Here is a 27,747-nt window from a genome sequence, read left to right on the forward strand (position 1 = left end):
GAGCAATATTATGTTAAATTTAGAGCAATATTATGTTAAATTTAGAGCAATACCATGTTAAATTTATATATATATTAAAAAGTTATATATGAAATTATAAAAAGTATATGTGAAATTATAAAAAGTATATGTGAAATTATAACAATTATATGTTAAATTTAGAGCAATACCATGTTAAATTTATATATATATTAAAAAGTTATATATGAAATTATAAAAATTATATGTGAAATTATAACAATTATATGTTAAATTTAGAGCAATACTATTTGTGAAATTTAGGGCAATACTATGTGATATTTAGAACAATACTATACGATATATAGATCAATACTATACGATATATAGATCAATACTATTTGTGAAATTTAAAGCAATACTATTTGGGAAATTTTGGGAAATACTATGTTAAATTTAGGGCAATACTATGATAAATTTAGAACAACACTATGGTAAATTTAGGGCAATACTATGATAAATTTAGAACAACACTATGGGAAATGTAGCTCGACACCATATGCAATTTAGGACTTTGTCCATTAAAATTAAAGCCATGAAATTGAACTTAATTCGTTGATCTTAATATCATGACCGTAAAGTGTTTGCCGGACTTTTTTTTAATTATAAATTCACGAAACGTACTCTATGAATTTCGAAATGAATATTTAATTCGAAATCGGGAGAAACAAAGCTATAAAGCTGAATTCGAAATCAATCTGAATACAGTGGCGGGTTTCGTTTCAGCGCTATACAATGAAAGTTAATTCGGAACGTGTCAAGCGTGCATTGTCGTCAACTTCATTGAATTTCCATTAAGCTTTGTTTGTTGTCCCGAAAAATGTAATTTACCTACTCAAGGATTTATGTTTTCCTACCTCCCCCTCCCCAAACATCCGTGTTAACTTTCCGTGGTCGCAATTGGACCAGAACCCGTGCGGTATCGAGACACACGCGGTAACGTTAAGGAAAGTACTTTTGTATCGTTCTAGTATTGTTTTCCGATAATATGTGGTTTGTGTGTTAAATGCAATTTAAATTTCTATGTCCTTGCCAGCTTTTAATGGTCCAAAGACACGAGATTGGGTAAATACCAGGCTAAGACTATTAATATATCTACTTCCGTTTGGGTCCAGTATTCCGTTATTCCAGCAATAAAACCTATTTTCAACATTGCAATTTCCTATCGACTGTTTTTCACAATCGAAAAGTTACAATTTTTTAAGCGTTTTTGGTAATAATATTACAATTTAGGTAGAGCAAAAAAAGCAAACAAAGTTATATTTTGTTGGGTAAGTTTACGGCTATTTAAATTTTGCGCGACTTAAGTATCGTTAGGATTATTCGACGTAAAATTCGTTTAAAAATGAAATTAAATATTGAAAATATTGTAAATTTTGTTAACTATAAACTTTTAACTGAAACATCTTGAAAAAAAAATCACTCTTTGCCGGGCATATAAAAATTTAACGACCCAAAATCCCCGCTGAAAAAAGTTGAGGAGCTGAATCTACTTTATGCATTAATTACTTTAAATTATTAATTGAATTTATGACGCGAGCTCAATTTCTAAAGCAGTCTTAAAGTCTACCAAAAATAAAGTTGACAAAACGCGTAATTTCCTTTTGTAAAGCCCCAAACCAAATGATATCCAAAAACCACGTACCTTCGAAACCAACAATGCAAATACACGTATTACGTAATGCAAAACTAGTTAATAAGATTACTTACGTCAGTTCGGGCTTTGTTGAGCGTCGCTAGCGTAGAAACCGGCATAGTTAGCTTTTCAATCTGCAAAATTGAGTTCAACGCGTTCAACAAAAGACGTAACGGAAAATGTAAATGAAAACGCTCGCCTCCGGGCGGGTGGTCTCAGGATGGCTGATTAGCGCTCTCCCCTACAAGACGAGACTCGCGAGCTAAGAATGTATCGTATGACGGCCTCGGGAATCCCGCGATGGGCGAAAACGGAGCGTTCGAGCGACTGTCTCAGCCCCGACTCTGGGCTGGTGGTACCGCATCATTTTGCTGGTATGCCCGAACACAGCGGCTTACGCGTCTGCGCTCGCCCCACCAATAATAACCCACCCCCCACCCTTCATTCCCTGAGACACGGACAGAACCAGAGAGAGAGAGAGAGAAATGGGGGCGGGAAATATTTGGGGAATCGAAAAGGGCTCCGGGACACGGGATCGGTTGTCATGGAAACCCCCGTCTTTCTCCTATGCCCGAAGAGAGAGATCGAGAGAACTCCCGGGCTGAATATTCCCCCTTTTCTCTTCTCCGACGGTGTCCCGAGGCAAATAGGTTGGCCATCCCCCCTCCCCCCTCCACTTGCGTTCCGAACTCGCCACTGGCAGCAACGTCGCCTTAGTATTTTATTAATACATTTCGTTCTTATTTGGTTAAGACCTTCCTTGTTGGCCAAGATTTGTTTTCCCTCCGTCGTATCTTTAATTTTTTTCAGCTAGTGGTCTATCGCGCGTTCTATAATTTTTTATTATTATCGTTTCGACATTTTGGTCTCACCTTTTTCTGATAATGTATAACCGATCGTGTATTTATTAATAACCATGTTGTGACCGATCCGCGGGCATCATTGTCGAAATCCCCCCGCCCCCCGTCACGAGAGGGGGAAGAGAAAACGTCACTGGCTTGCGCTTCAATAAGCCTCGTCTTGTTTTAATGTATCGCTTTCGTCACGAGATACGTAGAAGTTCAGTTCAGTTTTGAAGGTTGGATCTTTATCAAAAGGGTAACTCGTCGAATTTTAATTCGTGTCTTGTTCAACTTGCTAAAATCTAGGAGCAACAAACACAGCACCCCACACAAGGAGAACGCAACCCGTCAAAAGTCGTGCATTTTCTTGCGTACATTTTTCATTGGTTAGACGTATTATCGCCTGCTGCCGTCGGAAGGGGAAAATTCGGGAATTGTCTTCCCCCCGCCCGTAAAACGTTCAGCGTAAAGATTCGTCCAATGAATTTTGTACACAACTCTGCGTTAGTGTGTTTAAAGGCTAGCTACGTTCTCCTTGTGGTTGTTGCTCCTAGATAAAATGGTCCACGAGCTCTTTAATATTTTAGCGTAAAAGCTCTTGCATTGTTTTTATTTCAGGCAGCACGCGCGAAATCGCTCGAGCCTGTTTACGTTAAAATAACAAGATGCGCGTGGAACTTTTTAACAAGTTGAATAAAACATAAATAGAGTTTATGCTATTGACTATCATGTGAAACGTCACTTCTACGTCACGAGTGACGCGCCCGATACATCTAAACAAAAGGCCAATGTTACTTTATAGCTAGGAGCAACAAACACAACACCCCACACAAGGAGAACGCAACCCGTCAAAAGCCGTGGATTTTCTTGCGTACGTTTTTCATTGGCTAAACGCTTTAGCACCTGCTGCCGTCGGAAGGGGAAAATTCGGAAATTGCTTATCCCGCGCCCGTAAAACGTTCAGCGTAAAGGCTCGTGACGCTCGTCCAATGAAATTAGTACACAACCCTTCGTTAGCGTGTTATAGAAAGGAGAATTGCGTTGGAACTACTGAGATACAATTTGATTTTTTGTAGTGGGCAAAAGTATGAAATAACTATAAAATAAAATATTGCAACGCTGAACAAGATAGTTAGTTTAGATCAAATTCATACAATAACCAAAATAAATTTATTATTCGTGACCGAAAACTATCGCACCGCCCCCTTTGGATCACCATTGAAACCTCGATATAGGTAGCGGCTAAAGCAGACGCTATTAGGTTTTTTCCTCATCATTATTGGTAAATTTGACTTCATAAATAGAACTAGGGAAACAAACAAATTAACCGTCAAATTTTCGATTATTCATAAAAATTTCGGATAACTATTTATTTATGGATATTATTCGTGGTTATAAAACGATTTATTATGCAAAAAATAAGTTTTTATTCGGATAATTTTCGGTTATGGATAAAAACAAATAAAACAGTTATTTCTTATCCAAACTCCGAGCTCTGTATATAAATAATGATACTTGCATTTTAATATCATTTTTGCATCGTTTGATAAGTTTATTTTAGAAAAAAAGTTATCATGACTTTTTAATTTGCCTGTAGCAGACGCTAGATCATAGGAGCTACCTTTGAGAAGCTAGCGCCGTTACGCCAACTAAACTCGTTTCGATCACGAATATTTATTAAAAATGTATTTAATTTTCCCTGTTATTATTGATGTGTGGCAACCCTGCCTAGTAAATCTTTCGAAAACAGATCGTGACGTTTTATTGATTTATTGGTGCATTAAAGTTAGACTACATTTTTGAAACATAAGTAATTACATCACCCTAATCCACCGGAGCCAAAAGCTCGTACGTGGTAAGGGACTTTAAATAAATTTAACCATTTTAAACGGCAGAAACTATAAAAAGTAACAATTTAACAAATATCATTTAAGTTACAGATCAGATAGTAAGAAGTAGATTTTAAGTAATCAAAAACATTTTTGGTTGCCATGGCAAAACTAAAGCCCGTCGAAACTTTTCCTTTTGGTAAATTTCCAGTTACATAAAGGTCTACTTAACCCCCGAATTTAAACAAATTCGGTGAAAATCTCCTCGGGTCGTCTCCTTGTTAGTATTAACATTAAAGGAAATAATTTTTCTAAATCATATTCCTTATTTCTAAATGGGACAATTTCGGGAGGTTAAGAGATCCTCTTTAATGAAACATTCTTAGTCGGACACATTTAAGGAGATTAACAAGAAACCCTTCCCAACTTTGTGATCGAGGCGAGGGATTGGACGGGCCAGGACGGGGTAAGTGTGATTCGGTCGAACATGTCTTGGGGAACGTGTTCTCCGGAAAGGGACAAGGGATATCCATTGAAAAGTTTCTAGGCCCTGTCAAAAGCGCGCGCCCCGTCTCCTGTCGATAGGGCTAGCGCCCACGCCTCCGCCCTCCCCGAAGCCTACCTTAGCGCTATTAATTCAAACGGAGAGGGGCTGCTGCAAATACTCTTCTTCCTTTACGCGGCCTGTCTTCTCTTTTCACTTTTAATGACAGCTTTGATTGTAGTCGGTCGCCTATTAAATCGATGTCCCCTTCAGGGTCCTCGCCATCCCCCCAACGACCAGAAGAACATCTTCTTACGTATAAAGACGAACCACCTCCCGCCACCCTCGCCGGTTCATTTTTGGCGAAATGTGAAATGGGTTTCTTTTGTGTGCCAGGGACGAGCCTGTTTTTCAATTCCGTCGTTTCTTTTATGCCCTTGTCAGATATTCCTCTTATTCTATTCCGATAAGACGACGCTGTTTTCAATTCGAGTGTACGATCAGGGTTGCCAGCTAGGATTTATTTCTAGCCCTATTTAGCTATTTTCGGTTCTGAGGATTGCGGCGATAAAGCTTCACAAAATATAATCGCGTGAAATCCAACTTTGAAATATTAACTGCCTGGTCCTATTGAGACTTACAAATCACCATTTAAAGAGTACACTTTGCCCGTTTCAAGCCAAAATCCCCGAGACTTACAAATCACCATTTAAAGAGTACACTTTGCCCGTTTCAAGCCAAAATCCCCGAGACTTACAAATCACCATTTAAAGAGTACACTTTGCCCGTCTCAAGCCAAAATCCCCGAGACTTACAAATCACCATTTAAAGAGTACACTTTGCCCGTTTCAAGCCAAAATCCCCGAGACTTACAAATCACCATTTAAAGAGTACACTTTGCCCGTCTCAAGCCAAAATTCCCGAGACTTACAAATCACCATTTAAAGAGTACACTTTGCCCGTCTCAAGCCAAAATCCCCGAGACTTACAAATCTCCATTTAAAGAGTACACTTTGCCCGTCTCAAGCCAAAATCCCCGAGACTTACAAATCACCATTTAAAGAGTACACTTTGCCCGTCTCAAGCCAAAATCCCCGAGACTTACAAATCACCATTTAAAGAGTACACTTTGCCCGTCTCAAGCCAAAATCCCCGAGACTTACAAATCTCCATTTAAAGAGTACACTTTGCCCGTTTCAAGCCAAAATCCCCGAGACTTACAAATCACCATTTAAAGAGTACACTCTGCCCGTTTCAAGCCAAAATCCCCGAGACTTACAAATCACCATTTAAAGAGTACACTTTGCCCGTCTCAAGCCAAAATTCCCGAGACTTACAAATCACCATTTAAAGAGTACACTTTGCCCGTCTCAAGCCAAAATCCCCGAGACTTACAAATCTCCATTTAAAGAGTACACTTTGCCCGTTTCAAGCCAAAATCCCCGAGACTTACAAATCACCATTTAAAGAGTACACTTTGCCCGTCTCAAGCCAAAATCCCCGAGACTTACAAATCACCATTTAAAGAGTACACTTTGCCCGTCTCAAGCCAAAATCCCCGAGACTTACAAATCACCATTTAAAGAGTACACTTTGCCCGTTTCAAGCAAAAATCCCTGAGACTTACAAATCACCATTTAAAGTGTACACTTTGCCCGTCTCAATCCAAAATCCCCGAGACTTACAAATCTCCATTTAAAGAGTACACTTTGCCCGTTTCAAGCCAAAATCCCCGAGACTTACAAATCTCCATTTAAAGAGTACACTTTGCCCGTCTCAAGCCAAAATCCCCGAGACTTACAAATCTCCATTTAAAGAGTACACTTTGCCCGTTTCAAGCCAAAATCCCCGAGACTTACAAATTTCCATTTAAAGAGTACACTTTGCCCGTCTCAAGCCAAAATCCCCAAGACTTACAAATCACCATTTAAAGAGTACACTTTGCCCGTCAAGCCAAAATCCCCGAGACTTACAAATCACCATTTAAAGAGTACACTTTGCCCGTCTCAAGCCAAAATCCCCGAGACTTACAAATCACCATTTAAAGAGTACACTTTGCCCGTTTCAAGCCAAAATCCCCAAGATTTACAAATCACCATTTAAAGAGTACACTTTGCCCGTTTCAAGCAAAAATCCCTGAGACTTACAAATCACCATTTAAAGTGTACACTTTGCCCGTCTCAATCCAAAATCCCCGAGACTTACAAATCACCATTTAAAGAGTACACTCTGCCCGTTTCAAGCCAAAATCCCCGAGACTTACAAATCACCATTTAAAGAGTACACTCTGCCCGTTTCAAGCCAAAATCCCCGAGACTTACAAATCACCATTTAAAGAGTACACTTTGCCCGTTTCAAGCCAAAATCCCCGAGACTTACAAATCACCATTTAAAGAGTACACTTTGCCCGTTTCAAGCCTAAATCCCCGAGACTTACAAATCACGATTTAAAGATTACAAAATCCCGATAAGTTTCAGATAAAACGTGTTTTTGATTCTCAATTTTAAAATAAGTACATTTTATAAGCGAAGTAAGTGTTTATAATAGTCAAATTTAGGTTCCTATTTAATAATAGTGAGTGTAGGGAGCTGCTGTCTCGCGTGGCACAAAGGGCTTTCCACCACCAACCTACGGGGTTTAACCTGGTGACCTAAATTAATGGCATTAAAAGTCGCTAGATGACTTCGGCCTGAGGTGGTGTTAGTTTTCGTTATGAAAGCGTTTCGATTTCCAATAGCTGTCGAAAAAGATTCCTCGCCATCGTTACCTAAAAGTTATACAGCGCCAAGTTCCCTCGCGGAGTACGTGTTAACTTATATAACTTATAACATAGTCACTCATAAGTATGCCATAAAGCTATTTAGTTTAGAGGACCATAGAAAGGTTGCCTTTTCACAGCTAAGACGTGTTACTAAAACTAGAAATCGTACCTCATTTTCATTGGTAAAAAATAATCTATTTACCCAAAGTAATTTTTCAAACCCAAAGACCTTAGTATTCATATGGTAACCTAATCTTTGCCTTAAGCTAACCCAAAATAAACTAACATCAACGTAACCCAATACTTAACCTAACCTAAACTATCCTAAACCCTAACTTAACTTAAGCCTAACGTAAGACTAGCATTAACCTAAACGTGAGACTAAAACCAAATCTAAACCTTAACCTAACCTAAGCGTAACCTTAACCTAACCGAATCTAAACAAACCTTATCCTAAGCCTATCCTAACCTTAACCTAACCGAATCTAAACAAACCTTATCCTAAGGCAATACTAACCTTATCCTAAGCCTATCCTAACCTTAACCTAAAATAAACTAAAAATAGTCTTAGCTTAACCTAAACCTAACCTAACCTAACCTTATCCTAAAACTATCCTAACCTCAACCTAAATCAAACCTAACATAGCCTTAACTTAACCTAACGTAACCTAAACCTTAGAACATAAACCTAACCTAAGCCTTAGAACACAAACCTAACCTGAACCTTAGAAACTAAACCAAACCTAAACCTTAGAATATAAACCTAAAATAAACTTTGGAACATAAACCTAACCTAAACCTTAGAACATAAACTTAAACAAACCTTACCTAACCGAACCAAACCTAACCTATCCTTAACCTTAACCTAACTTATACCTAAAATAACCTTAACATAATCTAAACCTAGCCTAAACCTTAGAACATAAACTTAAACAAACCTTACCTAACCGAACCAAACCTAACCTATCCTTAACCTTAACCTAACTTAAACCTAAAATAGCCTGAACATAATCTAAACCTAGCCTAAACTTTAGAACCTAACCTTATCCTAAACTTATCCTAACCTTAACCTAAACCTAACCTGAACCTTAGAGCCTAAACCTAATATAAATTAATAAAAGCAGCACGAAAAACTAGTCCTAGCTATCAATTCACGATTTTCATAGACCCCGGAAAAGAAACATTAATTTTATTTTCCGTGGAAAATAAGGTCTCGATTAATTTTTTTTTCAAATTGAAATATGATTATGTTGCGTATACACTCGTTTATATCCTTATTTGTGAGAGCTGCCATTTTATTACAGGTCTGATTTCAAATAGTGCATGCAAGGCCGCTTCACGCGGTCAAGTGCACGCTACGTCTCGAGCTGATGAGCACGTGCAGGCGCCCTTGCCTGTACTATTTTAAATTAGACCTGTAATTAAATGACCGACTTCGTAAAAGAGTGTATATTATCATATTTATCGCCCTCAAAATTACTAAATATTATTACTATTTTATCTAACCGAATTAGCGCATTTTTTAATCAATGTTTCATCGTTCTGGATTTTCAGATGGTTGTGGCGTTATTTCGGCGGCTTAGATATCGATCTAACAGCAGGGGGACCACTCAGAGTGGGTTATCCAGCTAGTTTATAAGTTTATCGATTATAAATTATCAAACATTTATTGCTCTGTAGTAACAAGAATTTTTCCCTCGAGAAAACACGAATGTCATTCTCATTCTCGTACACAACCCTCCTCCTAGCACTTTAAATTCCCGAAATTATTCCCTTTTTGAAATTCTGGCTCGAGTTATTTAAAGTCTCCGTAGATGGCAGATTAGAGAATTCTTCTAAATATTCGCGGTTATTTATTGGTTTAGTTTTAGTCCGATTATCAATACAGTTCCCAAATTTTACTGACAAAGACCGCGAAACCGAGGTGTACCGATATAGGGTAATAATCAGCTAGGCCAATAGTCAAGGCACCACGAGCTTAGGCTCGAGTCATCTTGCGACTTTTAAGGCCCTTAAATCAGGTGGCCGGGTTACAATGCGAATGATGTGGTGGTGGTAAGCCCTTCGTGCCACGTGAGCCAACAGCTCCTTATACTCGATTTTTATGACCTTTTTCCAGATGAACTAAATATAGTAAAGTTTAATTTTCAAGAGAGTATGAACTTACATTGAACTGCTTGATGACGTTTTTCCAATGAACTAAACGTAGCAAAGCTCAATTTTAAAGGGATTGCGAACTTATGTTCAACTGCTTGATGACTTTTTTTCCGATGAACTAAATGTGGCAAAGTTTAATTTTCAAGAGAGTATGAACTTACATTGAACTGCTTGATGACTTTTTTCCGATGAACTAAATGTGGCAAAGTTTAATTTTCAAGAGAGTATGAACTTACATTGAACTGCTTAATGACTTTTTTCAGATGAACTAAATGTGGCAAAGTTTAATTTTAGATTTAGATTACACTCCCTTTAAGTAATTTCCAATCCAAAAAGTTAACCCTATTCAAGAATTGTTACCGCGAGCCATTACAGCAGAAGTATATAGTGTACCTATTAAAAAGGAAGTATGCATCGCATTTCGTCACTAGCTCTGTCATGTGTCCTAAAACCCAGTTTAAGTCGGTTTGATGGGAAGTTTTGTTCTATCCGACCACAGACCACCTACCCCAAGAAGGACATGTATCGGTGGTAGTAATATAAATTTTTTTATGTTTCGAATGTGATGTGGCTTTAAGAGCGCGGCAAGTAGAGGTATTTATAAAGGTAGTAAAACGAGCACGCGTGAAAATAAAAATGTATTGTAGAAGCTGGCTCGAGCACGACTTTTTATTTTTATTTCGTAAATCAAAGAATTTCTGACATTTGCCGTATCACTTTTGAAACACCTTTTTTCGACATTGATGCCAGTCCTTCTTGGGGAAGGTGGTCTGTGAATAAAATTGAGTACTACCCAAATATTGTTAGTCTTGAAGTACATTTTGTGTAGTGTTAAATTGGTTTTTACAACAAACATTTTGCAAAATGACATAAATACCCATCTTATCCTAATTTTTGTATATTTTTATTTAATTTTGGGTAGTTCTAAAATTGAGTACTATCCAAAACATTTCAGTCTGGAAATGACTTTTTGGTAGTGGTAAAATTGGTTTTTACAACAACATTTTAGCAAAAGGGACATAATTAGTAATCTTAATTTTGCTTAGTTTTCAGTTAAATTCGGCTCAAACTGGATGTCATTTTGGGTAGTTGTTAAATTGTTTTTTTTTTGTCAAAGGGACATAATTCATTAATTACCAATCTCACCCTAATTCCGGTAAATAGTTAGTCAATTTTGGATGTTTCTAAATATCCTTAAAAAAGCTCTGCAAAAACTTCGTAGAAACTCTCCATATAGACTGGTTTCAAGACGTAGTTTGACCACGACTTAGGAAAGTCATTATACCCCTGTTTTTTCTTCCGAAAAGCCGGCCAAGTTTCAAGTAAATAACATTAGATGGACACTTCTCTCTCAGAGCAATTTATATACCTCTGGTAATATGGAAAGGAAATCAGCTAGCTGAATGCATATCCTTGATATTAGATTAGCGACGAATTTTAAACGAATTTTAAACGAATTTTGAATGAGCTCGAACCACGGAATGAACTTTATTTAGAAAAAGAAATGAGCCCAATATCCTTTCAACTTGCCAGAAAGAGGAGCGAAAGGTCATCCTATTGAAAGCATTTGGATGCTTCGTACTAGTTCTCCCTCTCTTGAATCAATATTGACAAGTTTAAAATGAGATATCGTACGTGGGAACCAACACCACAAATAAATAGCCGCGATATATATATACGTATAAATTCCTTTACAAATTCACTTCATTTAGTCTTTCCAATATAAAAGCTGGAAAGTTAATTTCTTTTTAGAATTTACCCTTACATCTTTCTTAACAAAATGCAGGCATTTTATAATTTATTAAAAATATGCTATACAATTACTGTTTGATATTTTGTCGGATCAAGACAAAATTAATTACGTATAAATGCGTAAGTAAAAAGAGATATGTGTGATAAAAATGGTATCATTGTTAATGACAAAAAATGGTATCATTGTTAACGACAAAAATGGTATCATTGTTAATGACAAAAAATAGTATCATTGTTAATGACAAAAAATGGTATCATTGTTAATGACAAAATGGTATGATTGTTAATGACAAAAAATGGTATCATTGTTAATGACATAAAATAGTATCATTTCTAATGACAAAAATAAAAATAAGTTGAATTATTTTCAAATCGTCTAATATTGACAGCCTTTAAAAGTATTTCAAAGGTGTTGCTATAACCACACTACCTTTGTAGCAAAAAGATTTATTAAAGAAATTGCTTTTACAAAGGTATTTTTCAACATGGAAATTATCTAGACAACGAAACGACCCAAGCACCGAAACGTCGAACACAGAAACATTCAGGACACCGAAATGACCTCAGCACCGAAACGTCGAACACAGAAACATATAAGACACCGAAACGATCCAAGCACCAAAACTTCAAACAAAGAAACATTCAAGACACCGAAACGATCCAAACACCGAAACTTCGAACACAGAAATGACTTACACATCAAAACATTCTAGACACCGAAACGGCCCAAGCACCGTAACTTCGAACACAGAAACATTCAAGACACCGAAATGACCCAAGCACCGAAACGTCGAACACAGAAACATTATACACACCGAAACGACTTAAGCACCGAAACGTCGAATACAGATAATTCTAGACACCGAAACGACTTAAGCACCGAAACGAACCAAGCACCGAAACGTCGAATACAGATAATTCTAGACACGAAAACGGCCCAAGCACCGAAACGTCGAACACAGAAACGACTTACACATCAAAACTGTCCAGACACCGAAATGTCAAACACATAAGCGGCTTAGACATCGAAACATTCTAGACACCGAAATAAGGTTGACACGGGACCATCTTAGACACCAAAATGTCCGTCACCGAAACGTCCTAGACCCGTTCATATTAATCAATTTAAGATTACAATTCAATAATCCATTAAATGTTTCTAAAGTAAGCGTATTTTTATTGACAGCTGTACAAAACATTATGACAGCTCAGCGTACATAGATGAGCATTATTTGGAAATATAAGCAAAATAGTTTATTTTAGGAAACTTGTGAAGCGCCGCTGTGGCGACATAGCCAAACGAAGAAATCCTTTTTGGACATATTTAAGAGGCGGACGTTGACAGTCGTGACAAAAATATTATTCCCCACTTTCGCTAAATATTATTACGAGAAAGAGAGCGAATAAGTCCGTTTAAAAATAACGCGCGAATTGGTGTCAAAATTTCGTTGTTTTCGCATTGTATCGAGCCCCATTCCTACAGAGATATTTATTACGTTTTCTTCGTATTATCTTATCCGTATCGGAGCGAAGACATTACGTAGCAATCCACCCTCAGCCCGTCAGGGGTCTTTTCCCCGCAAAGCTTTCTCGTTAATAGGAGAGACTCCGCTCTCTGACCGGTGACAAATTTTTGGCATTCTTCGCGCGTGGGTGGGGCTGGCAAAGAGTCAATTTGACACAGTTCCCCCCCCCCATCCCGCATCTCGGCATTAACGTCAAATTTAGGGTTGGATTATTAAAAGCTGATATATTCGTGACAGCTGCGTATATAATGCGGAGGTAGTCTTCAAATAATATCAAATCAAATCAAAAATCAAGCTTTATTTATTATTAATGTATTTTATACATAGTTGTTGGGCTAAGTCACGTTGTGACTTGTGAGCCCTTTATCTAGTTTAGTTTACAAATTTCACATTTATGCATATAAATAAAACACAAAATTAAAATTAACAAAAAAAAACAAATAAAACAAAACTAGAGCAACCGTTATTTAAAAAATATTTTAAATTAAGTTATATTTATTTATTTCTTTATTTTTTTTTATTTTTTTCTTTTTTCAAAAATAATCATTTAATAGAAACATTTTTAGCTTTTTCTTGAATAAATGTTCTTTTTCATTTACATTTATGGTTCCTACTACAGTATTAAATAGAGTTATACCGCTATACATCATTGAAGTTATCTTTTTACTCGTCTTACAATGGGGAATAGTGCAAAGATTGTTAGATCTAGTATTTATTTGTTTTATATTGATATTTACAATTTTTTTTTTACCGTGATAGTCGTTATATAAAAATATAAGTGAGAGGAATTTATAAAGTTGGTGGACATTTAAAATTTTGTTTTTCAAAAATAAACTTTTAGTATGCGATAAAAAAGGTACATTGTTTATAGTTCGTATTGCACGTTTTTGTAATATTTTCAATCTATTGATATTTTGTTCTGCTGTGTTACCCCAAATGCAGTAGCCGTAGCATAATTTTGAATAGAATAGCGCATAGTAAACTTCTTTTAATATTTTTTGGCTCATTATGTTCTTACAACGATACATCATACCACATATTCTCCTCAAGTATTTACATAAGTCATCGACGTGTTGGTTCCAGCTTAAATATTCATCAAATATGACTCCGAGGTATTTGTATGTCTTTACTCTATTTATTTTTTTGTTACCTATGTATAGTTCACCAGCACTACTTATATCTTTACCGCGATTTTTAAATATAATGTATTCCGTTTTGTCTAAATTTAGGGATAGGTTATTTTTTTTAACCATTTATTAATTTCTTCTAGAATTAAATTGGTTTTATGTACAACATAGTTGACGCATTTCCCCCCCATCAGTAGTAAAGTGTCGTCCGCGTATAGATAGAGTCCCTCTTGTATTATGCCGGTTAAATCGTTTATATACAAGTTAAACAATATGGGCGAAATTACTGAACCCTGCGGGCAACCACTACGTAATGTTTTTACGTCAGATATCTTTCCATTGACTCTCGTATAACATTCCCTATTCTCTAGGTAGCTTTCTAACCAGTTGCTTGCTAGACCTCTAACGCCCATATCGTATAATTTATTTATTAAATTTTTATGAGGAATCGAATCGAATGCTTTTTTCAGATCTAAAAAAATTCCAATACATATTTCACTTTCATCTAAGAATCCCATAATTCGCTCATACGCCCCACATATTGCATTTAAAGTCCCCATACCGGCGCGAAAACCGTATTGGGAGTCAGATAATAGATTGTGTTTTTTAGTAAATGAAGTTAGTCGGTTGTTGAAAGCCTTATCGAATATTTTAGCGATAAATGAGAGTATTGAGATAGGCCAGTAATTTTTACAATCGGTAGATTCACCTTTTTTATAGATTGGAATAATAAGGGTCTTCTTTAGGTGCTCTGGATATTTTCCAGTACTAAAGGATAAGTTTATTAAGTACACTAGAGGGATTAAGAGGTATGGTAATATGAATTTCATGGCTTTTGTGTTTAGTCCATCAAGGCCACCAGTGGAATTATTAGGTATGCTTAAAGAAATATCAAGAAGTTCGTTGTTCGTTACGGGATATAATAACATTGTATGTGGATTGTTAACACTTTTTTTCGTATCAGAATTTTGGGTATTAGTTGGGACCTCTTTAGTAAAAAACTCGTTTAGATTATTCGGGGAAATTGGTATTTCATTTTCGTTTTTCTCATTGCGGTTCATTAAAAAATTCATCGTAGTCCATTTTTCTTTCATAGTTTTACTATCTTTTAGTTTTTTAGAGTAGTATATATTGCGGGCATTTCTTATTTTGTTATTTACTGAATTTCGAAATGTAACATATTTTTTTATATTTATAGAAGAGGGGAACCGTTTGGACAACTTTTGTAGTTTATGTTTCTCCCTTAGTAGGTTTCTGATGTCATTTGTTAGCCAGGAATACGTTTTTTTGGTTATGTATTTGATCTCACAGCATTTCTCATATATAATTATATGCCTCGTTTATATCGTTTTTGAGATATAAGGATGACCAGTTAATCTCAGAGACATGAATAGCAAGTTTATTTAAATTATTTTTACTTAAGTTTCTTATTTGCGTTGTCTTGTTAATAATTCGTTTTTTTACACTCGGGAGATAAATTGGGAGGTGGTCGCTAACATCAATATCCAAAACTTCCGCTTTAACTTTATAATTTATAAAAATGTTATCTATACAGCTCCCAGACATTTTTCTTGTGACTTCGTTTACAGTTCGATTGAGGTTGAAACTGCTAAATAAGTCTTGAATTGCGGTTGAGCAAGGGTAAGTTTTTAAAAAGTCAATATTAAAATCTCCAGCAATAATAACTTTATTTTTGACATTATTTTTAAACACATTTAATATCATTTGTTCGCAGGTTTTTAAAAAAATATTGAAGTCTGATTTATGTGGTTTATAGATGATAATGTAAATGTCTCCCGTTTCAGTCATTTTAATTCCATAACTTTCTATATGTAGATTAAAATTGCACATTTCTTGTAATATGACAATTTGAGTAGAATTTTTATAGTAGAACCCTACTCCACCTCCTATTCTATCTCCAATACCGCAAAATCTGTATCCAGGGTGGTAGTAAACAGTATCATTTCTGAACCAGATTTCTGTTAAGGCAAATATTTCCGGGGTAATTTTTAAATGATTTAGATTTGCGTAAAGTGTAGGGAAATTATGATGTGCGCTACGTAAATTTGCATATACAACACTCATAAAACGGATTTTTAGTAAAAATTGAATGATATATTTTTAGTAAGATTATTTCAATTCCACCTCGTTAGTTAGATCATTAAAAATATAAGTTCTGGATTCTATTTCGATAGTAAAATTTGACTTAAATTTACCCTGCCCTTTGCCATGCTCTTTTAAATATTGTCTTAAGAAATATCTCGCTTTTTCCTGTTAAGGAGTAAAATCCGGTGATATATATATTTTTGAGCCTGTTAGTCTATATCCTTGTTTTATAATATTAATTTTCATTTGGGGGTCATCTAGTTTAATAACAACTTTCCTAGATTGACCTTCTCTAACTACCCCCCTTATATATACTTGGTAGGGTTTTAATTTAATTGTAAACCCTATGACATCATTAAATATATTATTGACTAAATCGACTAACTTAACTCTGTCTTCTCCAGAAGACTCCGTCAAACCAGCTATAACAAGATTTCCCTTTCTATTTTCCGCTTCGAGATAGTTGATACGATTCATTAAATCAAGGTCACTTTTACTTCTTTCAGACATAGCTTTTTGGTGCGATTCAGTAAGATTATCAAATTCAAATTTTAAGTTGTCAATTTCATCTACCTTAGATTCAATAACAGATAACCGTTTTGTATGGTCATTAACGGTAAGTATTAAGTTATTCATTTTATGGTTAGTACATTGAACAGACTTATTAAGATCATCTACTTAAGCGATTAATACTTGGGAAGATTCGGTAAAGCTCTTTTGTAGTTCCAATTTATTGTTACGAAGTTCATTAAGCACTTTTTTTTAAATCGGATTGATCAGTCATTGTGAGTTAAATTCAAGAGGTATTGAATAAAATTTTGGCGTTATAATTTATGGTCGGTTGTAGGAAGAGATTGAAGAAAATACGCCGAATTAGGAGTGGTCAATAAATACTGTCAGGTTTTAAATCAGGCGTACAGTTGGCAACGACCTATTAAGAAGACTGAATTTGTACGGTGTACGCCGTTTGGGCGCAGCCAATTTTTTTCGCGCGAAGATTTTAGGCTTTTTTTTATTTTTCCTGATTATATCTTGTAATGTAATCGTTACTTTTCGAAACTTGATTGTCTCGTGGGCGATTGTCGAAACTAAATAGGTTGGATTTAAAGTTATCAAATTTTAAATATAAATAATTTAAAGAAATTATCGTTTTCGTTAATACCCTGGGTTGACTGAATTAAATAAATTAAATGAATTTGATTTCATTTAAATGAGTTTGATTTCATTTAAATGAATTTGATTTCATTTAAATGAGTTTGATTTCATTTATATGAATTTGATTTCATTTATATGAATTTGATTTCATTTAAATGAATTTGATTTCATTTAAATGAATTTGATTTCATTTAAATGAATTTGATTTCATTTAAATGAATTTGATTTCATTTAAATGAATTTGATTTCATTTAAATGAATTTGATTTCATTTAAATGAATTTGATTTCATTTAAATGAATTTGATTTCATTTAAATGAATTTGATTTCATTTAAATGAATTTGATTTCATTTGAATGAATTTGATTTCATTTGAATGAATTTGATTTCATTTAAATGAATTTGATTTCATTTAAATGAATTTGATTTCATTTAAATGAATTTGATTTCATTTAAATGAATTTGATTTCATTTAAATGAATTTGATTTCATTTAAATGAATTTGATTTCATTTAAATGAATTTGATTTCATTTAAATGAATTTGATTTCATTTAAATGAATTTGATTTCATTTATATGAATTTGATTTCATTTAAATGAATTTGATTTCATTTATATGAATTTGATTTCATTTATATGCATTTGATTTCATTTATATGCATTTGATTTCATTTAAATGAATTTGATTTCATTTAAATGAGTTTGATTTCATTTAAATGAGTTTGATTTCATTTAAATGAGTTTGATTTCATTTAAATGAGTTTGATTTCATTTAAATGAGTTTGATTTCATTTAAATGAGTTTGATTTCATTTAAATGAGTTTGATTTCATTTAAATGAGTTTGATTTCATTTAAATGAGTTTGATTTCATTTAAATGAGTTTGATTTCATTTAAATGAATTTGATTTCATTTAAATGAGTTTGATTTCATTTAAATGAATTTGATTTCATTTAAATTAATTTGATTTCATTTAAATGAATTTGATTTCATTTAAATGAATTTGATTTCATTTAAATTAATTTGATTTCATTTAAATGAATTTGATTTCATTTAAATGAATTTGATTTCATTTAAATGAATTTGATTTCATTTAAATGAATTTAATTTAATTTAAATGAAATTGATTTAATTTAAATTAATTTGATTTAATTTAAACGAAGTTGATTTGATTTAAAAAATTCTGATTAAATCTTGATTTAATTTAAATGAAATTAATTTAATAAAATTAAGATTAAAATTTGGATTTAATTTAATAAAATTAAGATTAAAATTTGGATTTAATTTAATAAAATTAAGATTAAAATCTGGATTTAATTTAATAAAATTAAAATTAAAATATTGATGTATTTTAAATGAAATAATTTGATAAAATTAAAATTAAAATATTGATTTAATTTAAATGAAATTAATTTAATAAAATTAAGATTAAAATATTGATTCAATTTTAATGAAATTAATTAAATAAAATTAAAATTAAAATATTGATTTAATTTAAGTGAAATAAAATTAATAAAATTAAAATTAAAATATTGATTTAATTTAAATGAAATTAATTAAATAAAATTAAAATTAAAATATTGATTTAATTTAAATGAAATTAATTAAATAAAATTAAAATTAAAATATTGATTTAATTTAAATGAAATTAAATTAATAAAATTAAAATTAAAATATTGATTTAATTTAAATGAAATTAATTTAATAAAATTAAGATTAAAATATTGATTTAATTTTAATGAAATTAATTAAATAAAATTAAAATTAAAATATTGATTTAATTTAAATGAAATAAAATTAATAAAATTAAAATTAAAATATTGATTTAATTTAAATGAAATTAATTAAATAAAATTAAAATTAAAATATTGATTTAATTTAAATGAAATTAAATTAATAAAATTAAAATTAAAATATTGATTTAATTTAAATGAAATTAAATTAATAAAATTAAAATTAAAATATTGATTTAATTTAAATGAAATTAATTTAATAAAATTAAGATTAAAATATTGATTTAATTTTAATGAAATTAATTAAATAAAATTAAAATTAAAATATTGATTTAATTTAAATGAAATAAAATTAATAAAATTAAAATTAAAATATTGATTTAATTTAAATGAAATTAATTAAATAAAATTAAAATTAAAATATTGATTTAATTTAAATGAAATTAATTAAATAAAATTAAAATTAAAATATTGATTTAATTTAAATGAAATTAAATTAATAAAATTAAAATTAAAATATTGATTTAATTTAAATGAAATTAAATTAATAAAATTAAAATTAAAATATTGATTTAATTTAAATGAAATTAAATTAATAAAATTAAAATTAAAATATTGATTTAATTTAAATGAAATTAAATTAATAAAATTAAAATTAAAATATTGATTTAATTTAAATGAAATTAAATTAATAAAATTAAAATTAAAATATTGATTTAAACCAATATTTAAATTTTGTATTCTAATGGAGGATTGAAAAACAATTCTAACACAAAAAATCTGAGCAATCTAAAATTGTAATGGTAAATAAATTTAATTAAATTTTCAATTTAATTTTATAACCGATATAATAAAAATATCCATCAATTAGACTGAAAAGAGTCGTTAAATGATTAAAAAACAATAAAATATAAAAATCGAATGATTTGATTTTTTTTAAAGTGCCAACCCTGTTGTTACCCTAAGCCGGGCAAATTCATTAAGCACATTTATGCAAATGAAAGGTTAAAAATAGTATTTGACTGAAAGTTTAAGATAATATATTCTTGAGTTTCCCAAAATAGCCGTGACCCTGTACTATATTAAGCTCGATAATCCACATAGCTTAAGAGGTCTTAATTATTTAAACACCCACGTAAAATTTGGTTTAATTTCAAGACGGGAGAAGACTTGTTCACATCCGGCTATATAGAAATGATTGTCTTTACTTTCCCCACGGAGGGTCGCCATAGTGAACGTCATCTCAAATGTGAACTGATTATGGATTATCGCTGTTGAACTGACAAGGTGTTTTAGAAGATTTAGGAAGATTTTTTAACTCGCAATTGTCCAAGGTGAAAAATCTCAGGTTCTTATTTTTATTAAGAAGATAACCGTTCTGTCACGTAGACTTACCAAGAATTTATTCAATGATGGGTGGCAGAGTGGTTAGCACTTTCGCTAACCCGGCCACCTGTTTTAAAGGGAATATAGAAAAAATGAATATTTATTAACTTGTTGTTAAAGAACAAATCCCTTTTATAACAGGGAGGAAACTATAAATATGGATTCACGAGTTACGCTTTAAAATATAATTGCCATCGTCAAAACATATTATATACAAAATTTTGGTTAGCCCCTTTAGCGGGAGTGGGGAGGAAAAACGACACTGGCGTGCGCTTCAATCGCATCCGAAAACGTCAGTTTTAAGGAACCAATGATTGATTTTTTACTGTTCAAGAATGAGTGTTATTGGGAACAACGCTAAAAATCGTCTCATTCCCACGACAGTAGAATTGGGAGCCGGTAAATTCGGTGTAAACAAATTCGGTATAAGAAAGTTTGGTGTAAGGAATTATCTGTAAGGATAGTTTGGTGTAAGGAATTCTCTGTAAGGATAGTTTGGTGTAAGGAATTCTCTGTAAGGAGAGTTTGGTGTAAGGAATTCTCTGTAAGGATAGTTTGGTGTAAGGAATTCTCTGTAAGGAGAGTTTGGTGTAAGGAATTCTCTGTAAGGATAGTTTGGTGTAAGGAATTCTCTGTAAGGATAGTTTGGTGTAAGGAATTCTCTGTAAGGAGAGTTTGGTGTAAGGAATTCTCTGTAAGGATAGTTTGGTGTAAGGAATTCTCTGTAAGGATAGTTTGGTGTAAGGAATTCTCTGTAAGGATATTTTGGTGTAAGGAATTATCTGTAAGGAAAGTTTGGTGTAAGGAATTCCTTGTAAAGATAGTTTGGTGTAAGGAATTCTCTGTAAGGATAGTTTGGTGTAAGGAATTCTCTGTAAGGATAGTTTGGTGTAAGGAATTCTCTGTAAGGATAGTTGGGTGTAAGGAATTCTCTGTAAGGATAGTTTGGTGTAAGGAATTCTCTGTAAGGATATTTTGGTGTAAGGAATTATCTGTAAGGAAAGTTTGGTGTAAGGAATTCCTTGTAAAGATAGTTTGGTGTAAGGAATTCCTTGTAAAGATAGTTTGGTGTAAGGAATTCTCTGTAATTTGCTTATCATTACCATGGCCAACTTTGATCACCCGCTGTTCGCGCTACAGCGGCCAGCCCAATTGCCTTTTTTCATGAAAAAAGATTTTTCCGCCAGCTTAATTTTGGCGCTCCAATCTCACAGATTTTTTTATATTGGCTTCCATGCAAAACGGGTGTTATTAACGCGTCTTATACGCTTAATTTAAAATATCACATACATATCGGCAACTTTTGCCATTTAATTGTAATAATGATAATAGTACCCGTTACTTTCTTAATATTTACAAGTTTTGTCCAAGGTAAATGCCTAAAAATGACAATAATACAATTTTAATACCAATAAGTTTGAATTCCCCGACTTTGGTGTGTATAAAAAAAACTATTCTAAACAAAATATTCCGCTAGGGGCGCTCAACTCATACAGATATCTTTGGCTCGTAGGTTAGAATAGAAACTTCAACGAATGGGCGGGCCCATAGATAAAATAACTTCGTATATAGATAGGAAGTGACGCCAGAATTTTGGCCGATATCTGGTGGCGGCACCCGAATAATATTATTTGGTGAAGTTCGCACTACTCGAAGTCCGTACTAGAACCTTGGTGTAACGCAATCCCAATTGCAAATGCTTAAGCGAGCTATATGTATTAAAAGTACTCTTTCTTGAACTGAGAGCAAATTTAAAAAATAGCACTAAAGAAATAGCATAAAGATTTCAAGTTTGTTTTAAACGCTATTTCTGGTATATTTGCAAAATACGTTTATTCCCAAAACACCGACCTCAAATTTCTCAATACGTTCTACGCTCTTGAGAACACAGCCAACTGGCGCAGTCACTAGATGGGCAATCTCGCGAGAGTCAGTTTGCCCAATTGAAGTTTAATACATGACATGCTTTGGAACTCAGCGCCCCCCCCCCCCTCAAGAAGAAAATCCCGGGTGCGCCACTGGCTTACACCGATATTACCTAGACCCGTAGAAATAAATGACATTCTGGTTCTAACATTAAATCCTAGATTCACTTTATCGGAAGTTTCATTTTGTCGTAAAAGGTTGAAAACTCATTGTAAATTTCGTTCTTTAGTAGCCGACTGTTCAACACGCTTGTTCAATTTGGCGTCGTTCAACGGAACAGATTGGAGGGTTGAGGGGTGCAGAGGGGTGCGAAATAGACGCGGTAGCTTCGCCATCCGTGGCTCCCCCTTATATTTATCAAAGTCACTTTTCCCCGAGTTCTCGCGGGAGTTTTGTTGTAATGCATCTTGGCTGTCAGAGGCCTAATTGCCCTTCTCACGTCTCTATTCCCTCCAGTTAGAGAAAGCGTGTTATGGCGCCGACTTTACCCCGTCGCCGGCTATCGCTGGAAATGCCAGCTTGGAGTGTCGGGAGGGCCATCGATGGTGGAGGCGACGTTACCGCCTTCGGACCGTCGGAAAGTGCCGAGGTTAAGGGTTTTTTCGACCTTTGATGCCGGTGTTGCCCTCTAGGGAATAGTTTAGGTTAGTTTCTTTCGGTTGCGTTGGGTGCGCCACCGTTGCTTACATCGCGGTGCCGCTGGTAATGAAAAACCTTCCGGAATAGAATTGGGCTGATACAATGTTACCTTTTTAGTCTCACCCTGGTGTACCCGATAGCCATTGTGAAACTCTTACAATCCGCTACTTTTATATCCACGTGGATAATGTTCAAAATCCATTCTATTTAGAGAAAATTACTAAATTATTAATGTGAGTACGGATTTTTTATATACATTTTTACAATATCATAAGTAACATACTAACAATAAGTTAAGAGGAACAAAATATAAGTTAAAAACACCACTAAAATTTTATTCAGTAAAATTATCGTTCAACTAACCCAATCTCACAAGAATCTTTTTCCGCTTTACATCGAGGAGTACCTTGAACTTTCACCTACAGTTTTTGATTATCTTTTTTTATATTTTATCTAGTTAGATTGTATGATTTTTTTTCCTTTTCTTTTCTTTCTTTTTCTTTTTTTCCTTTATTTAAAAATGCCATCCCAACTATTTTTTAGTTGAGCACTTTTATTTAAATTAAATTTCAGTTTGAATTTTGTAATATATATAGCTTCTTTGATTTTTCTTTTATTTATGTTAATTTGCCGATCTAGTATTTTTAATGTATCACAATTTATTTTGTGGCCAGTATTTATTACGTGTACAGCAATGCCATTGTTTTGGTCACGATTTTCTAAACATTTTTGGTGTTCTTTTAGTCTTATATTAACGTCGCGACCAGTTTCACCTATGTATTCTTCATTGCATGAACATTTAATACTATAAATAACATTATTGTTTTTAATACCACTGGTTTTGTAGTTTTTAGCTAACATATTTCCGATAGATTTACTTTTGCCATATACTATTTTCGTTTCTTTTTGTTTTATCTTGATGTTATCAGTAACATTTTTTATAAATGGGATTGGTATGTATTATTTGACTTTTGGTCTAGCCGGAGTTTGTTTTTTATTCATGGTTTTATTTTTAATGTTTTTATTTAGAGGTCTCGGGTAATCGTTTTTTAACTTTTTTTGTTCCAATTCATTTATGTCATTTCTTATACTAGTGATTTTGTTTACAGCACTACTAATTATATCAATTTTTGTACTAAGTGGGTGGTTTGATGAGAAATTTAGTACTTGTCCAGAGGCTATTGGTTTTTTGTACATAGTTTTAAATATAGTTCGGATTTGTGGGTTGAATTTTAGATTTATATCTAAAAATGGCATTTCATTAAGATCTTTTTGCACCTCGATGGTTAAATTAATATCTGGATCTATTTTGTTGATATTATCAAGAAATGTATAGAGACTGTCCCTACATGCTGTCCACAAATTAAATATATCATCAACAATTCTCACCCACGTAATTGAATTATGGTATTCTGGTATTTTGGCTATTTTAGTTTTCAAGTCCAACATGTAGAGACTCTCGATTGCGCCTGATATTGATGAGCCCATAGCTAACCCTTCAACTTGAAGGTAGGTTTTATCGTTAAAATTAAAATAATTTTCTTTGATACAAATGGTGGTTAATTCCATAATATTATCAAGGGGAGATGTGTAATTTCTCGAATTTAGGGGCTAGATATAAAGTTTTTCCTGTTCGGATAGATCTGTACATATTATAATCTTTCCACTAAATCTTCAGTGTTTTTTTATTCCATTTTGTATATTTGGCATTAGAGTTCTAGCGTGGTTAATTATGGGCAATAAATATCTCGCTATGGTTGAGCTTTGAGAGCCGCAAGTACTTACAATTATTCTTAGTGGAATTTTTGGGTTTCCATAAATTATTGGAAATTTACTATTACAATTTAAAATAGTTTTCACTGGTTGTGGAGTTAGGAATTCGTCTGTTTCATATTTCTTTATTTTCAATTTAATTTTTTTTAGTTTTTTAAATGGGTCAGTTTTAATTTCTACGTAATTGGACTTACTGAGCTCAATTTCCATTTTGTCTTTGGAGTCTTGTTTGTATACATAATAACCGTTGCTTTGCCTTTATCAAAGTTTAAACAAATGATATTATTCCTTGTATTGAATTTTTTAATTGTTTTCCATTCGTTATTTCGGTTTTGTGACTGTATTTCTTTTTTACACTTAGTTTTTACCGCACATATGAATTCTTGGGCTTCTTCCTCATTCCTTATAGCACTTGCTGCAGACTCTATATCTACGATTAGATTTATATTATTTCCAACGCATTTTATGGTTTTTAATAAAACAACTTTGCGCAAAAACTTTAGTGGTGTTTTTAACTTACGTGCAATTCAAGTGTAAAGAACCAAATATAGACTGCATTGTAAAAAGTGCAATGTAGTCCATGGTTCTTTTTAATTTTACAGTTCGTACATATTATTTTCCGTTGCTACTCAACGCGTTGTGAAATTTTTAATGTTTAGGCTTAGTTTCTCTTTTCGGTGATATAGTAGCTAGGAGGATAGATAGTAGTGGCTAGTCAGATTTCCCGCACGGTACTGACGAGTCCCAAATAGGACGAACCCGGTCTACTGTTGGAATTTCTGGCTATTTTATTTCATTTAATTTAGTTTTTCACTCGAAGATCTATTTGGCCCGAGCTTCGCGTCTTTATGTTTGCTCGAAGACCTATCGTAACGAGCTATTTGTAAGTTTTTAAATTTCTTCAAATTGGTTTAGGGTTTAGCTTTTTTATCGTTTTTCATTATAGACTATTCTACTTATTCGCGTTCATATTAACAATAAGTATGACACTTCCTATTGTTTTAATGCTCACATCCTGATGGAACCTTTTTTCGACACTGACATTATCGCCAAGCTCCGATTTCGACTCGCACTCGAGCTGAGTAGCGTGTTATCGTCCTTGGTAGTATTATATGTCACCCTAGGTATATTTTGACACTAAGGGGCTCTGTGCTGAGAACTTTACCTTAATTGCGCAAAAGCTCTGAAAATCAGTTCGGTGATAATATTTCCTAAATTACATAGTTATTGTTATTTTGTTACTAATGCAATATTAAAAAGGCGACGGAAGCCTTGAATTTTGGGGATGAATCACGTGTTTTACGAAGTGGGTAGGTGTGGCTGCATGAATCACGTGACGGAAAAGGAGAAGCTACCTGAAATTAGGTCCAAATTTTTCAAATGATTCTGAAGACCATAATTACTAATCTATAATTTTTGTAAATGGCCTCCATTTTGGGAATTTTTTTTTCTACACAATAAAAGAATGCCAGTCAGAAGTTGATTAATTTTATTTATGTTTGGTGAGGTATTCGCAGAGTGACGTAATCACAGATAGGAAATCGCCTTCTGGCGTTAAGGAGGCGCTGACTACGTGAGACGCGGGTAAAAGTGGACTCAAAATAGTGACTTATATAGTCAGTGTCACAGCATGGACCAAGAATCTAAGGGGAGTCACTGGTTAGGCTATTAAAAGCTCGCGTTAATAATCAAAATAGGAAAATCACGGCTAATTTTAGTTCAATGTGGATAAACTTGGCGTCGCTGAAGTCCATTTCCGACGTAGTTTCGTAGAGAAGCTGGAGCGTTCACGTTTAATTTTGACAAAATGGCGCCGTTGTTGTTGTTGGTAAAATGATTAAGCTTAGTAAGTTTTGAACCTTTTATTTTTGAAATTGGTTCTTTAAAAGTAATGGCAATTAACTATTGTGTTAAGTAAAATATCCAGTAAGCCGCGAAAGACTGGAATCCATTTAATTTCTAAACTTAAAAAAATAATGAACTAAGCCTAACCTAACTTTCTCGCACGTACTGTCGCCTAAGCCTCGACAAGCCTCTCGTAGTGATAGTTGAACAGAAATCTTGAGGCGCTTCAAAGCGGCTGGTGTACATGTACCTCAGTGAGCCTAGGCCACGCCTACCATGTCAAAATATCTGGAACAGTGAGTCCCCTTAGATTCTTGGTCCATGGTCACGGATAGCTCTCGTTAAAATCTTGCATGTGGAGAATAGGAAGTGTCATACTTAGAGGATTTTTTATAGACTTATGGTGCTACTTTGTTTCGATATTGGATTTCCCTTAGAGATAACAAAAATTTGTTAGATGTTTTGAACTAAAGGAATCGTTAATGTTACTCTGTGAAAGTTTAATAACGTCTTCTGCCACCAGATGGGGTTAGGAATTCCTCAGCTTTGTCTTTATAGCGTAGCGCTCAAATAAATTGTCTCTAACTAGGGGCGAGCATGCACGCTTCGAAACATTGTCTTTAATTAATTCATATCAAAATAAGCAAATTAAAAACCCCGTTGTTTAGAAGTGTTGAAACTGTAACAAATAATATAAAAACAGAATCAATAAAGCGCCATAAATATCGTATGAATTAAAATAATTAAGGGTCTAAAGTCGAAATATCAAACTATCGATTGCGTAAGTTCAATTTAAAGTAGTGGCAGTATGTTACGTTATATCCGGTATTTTAGTAAAATCATAAAATAAATTCTTAAGCAGACTTAAAATACCTGTTAATTTTTGGTGCCCCAGACTTAAATTAGCACCATCGACCGTATGACGTTTGTCGAAGCCAAAATTGCTCTGAACAAATTCGAACAAAGAATTCCTAAAAATAATTATTTTGTAAAAAAATCAAACGGTTGGGAAATTAATAATGAGAGTTATAAAACAGCTTAAATTGACAATAA

General features: G+C 33.4%; 1 protein-coding gene across 1 annotated transcript in view; it reads right to left on the minus strand.

Annotated features, from left to right (window-relative positions):
• LOC149949412 (acetylcholinesterase-like) overlaps nt 1-2,044 on the minus strand; it is a 100,395-nt gene extending 98,351 nt beyond the window's left edge. Inside the window, exon 1 of the mRNA XM_090167749.1 lies at nt 1,729-2,044. The gene's annotated coding sequence lies outside the window, so the exon portion shown is untranslated. The remainder of the gene's footprint in view (nt 1-1,728) is intronic.
• Nucleotides 2,045-27,747: the final 25,703 nt, after the last annotated feature.

The sequence above is a fragment of the Leiobunum rupestre genome, chromosome 3, assembly GCF_980474605.1.
Source record: "Leiobunum rupestre chromosome 3, qqLeiRupe1.1.hap1, whole genome shotgun sequence".
In the NCBI taxonomy this organism is placed as follows: Eukaryota; Metazoa; Arthropoda; class Arachnida; order Opiliones; family Sclerosomatidae; genus Leiobunum; species Leiobunum rupestre.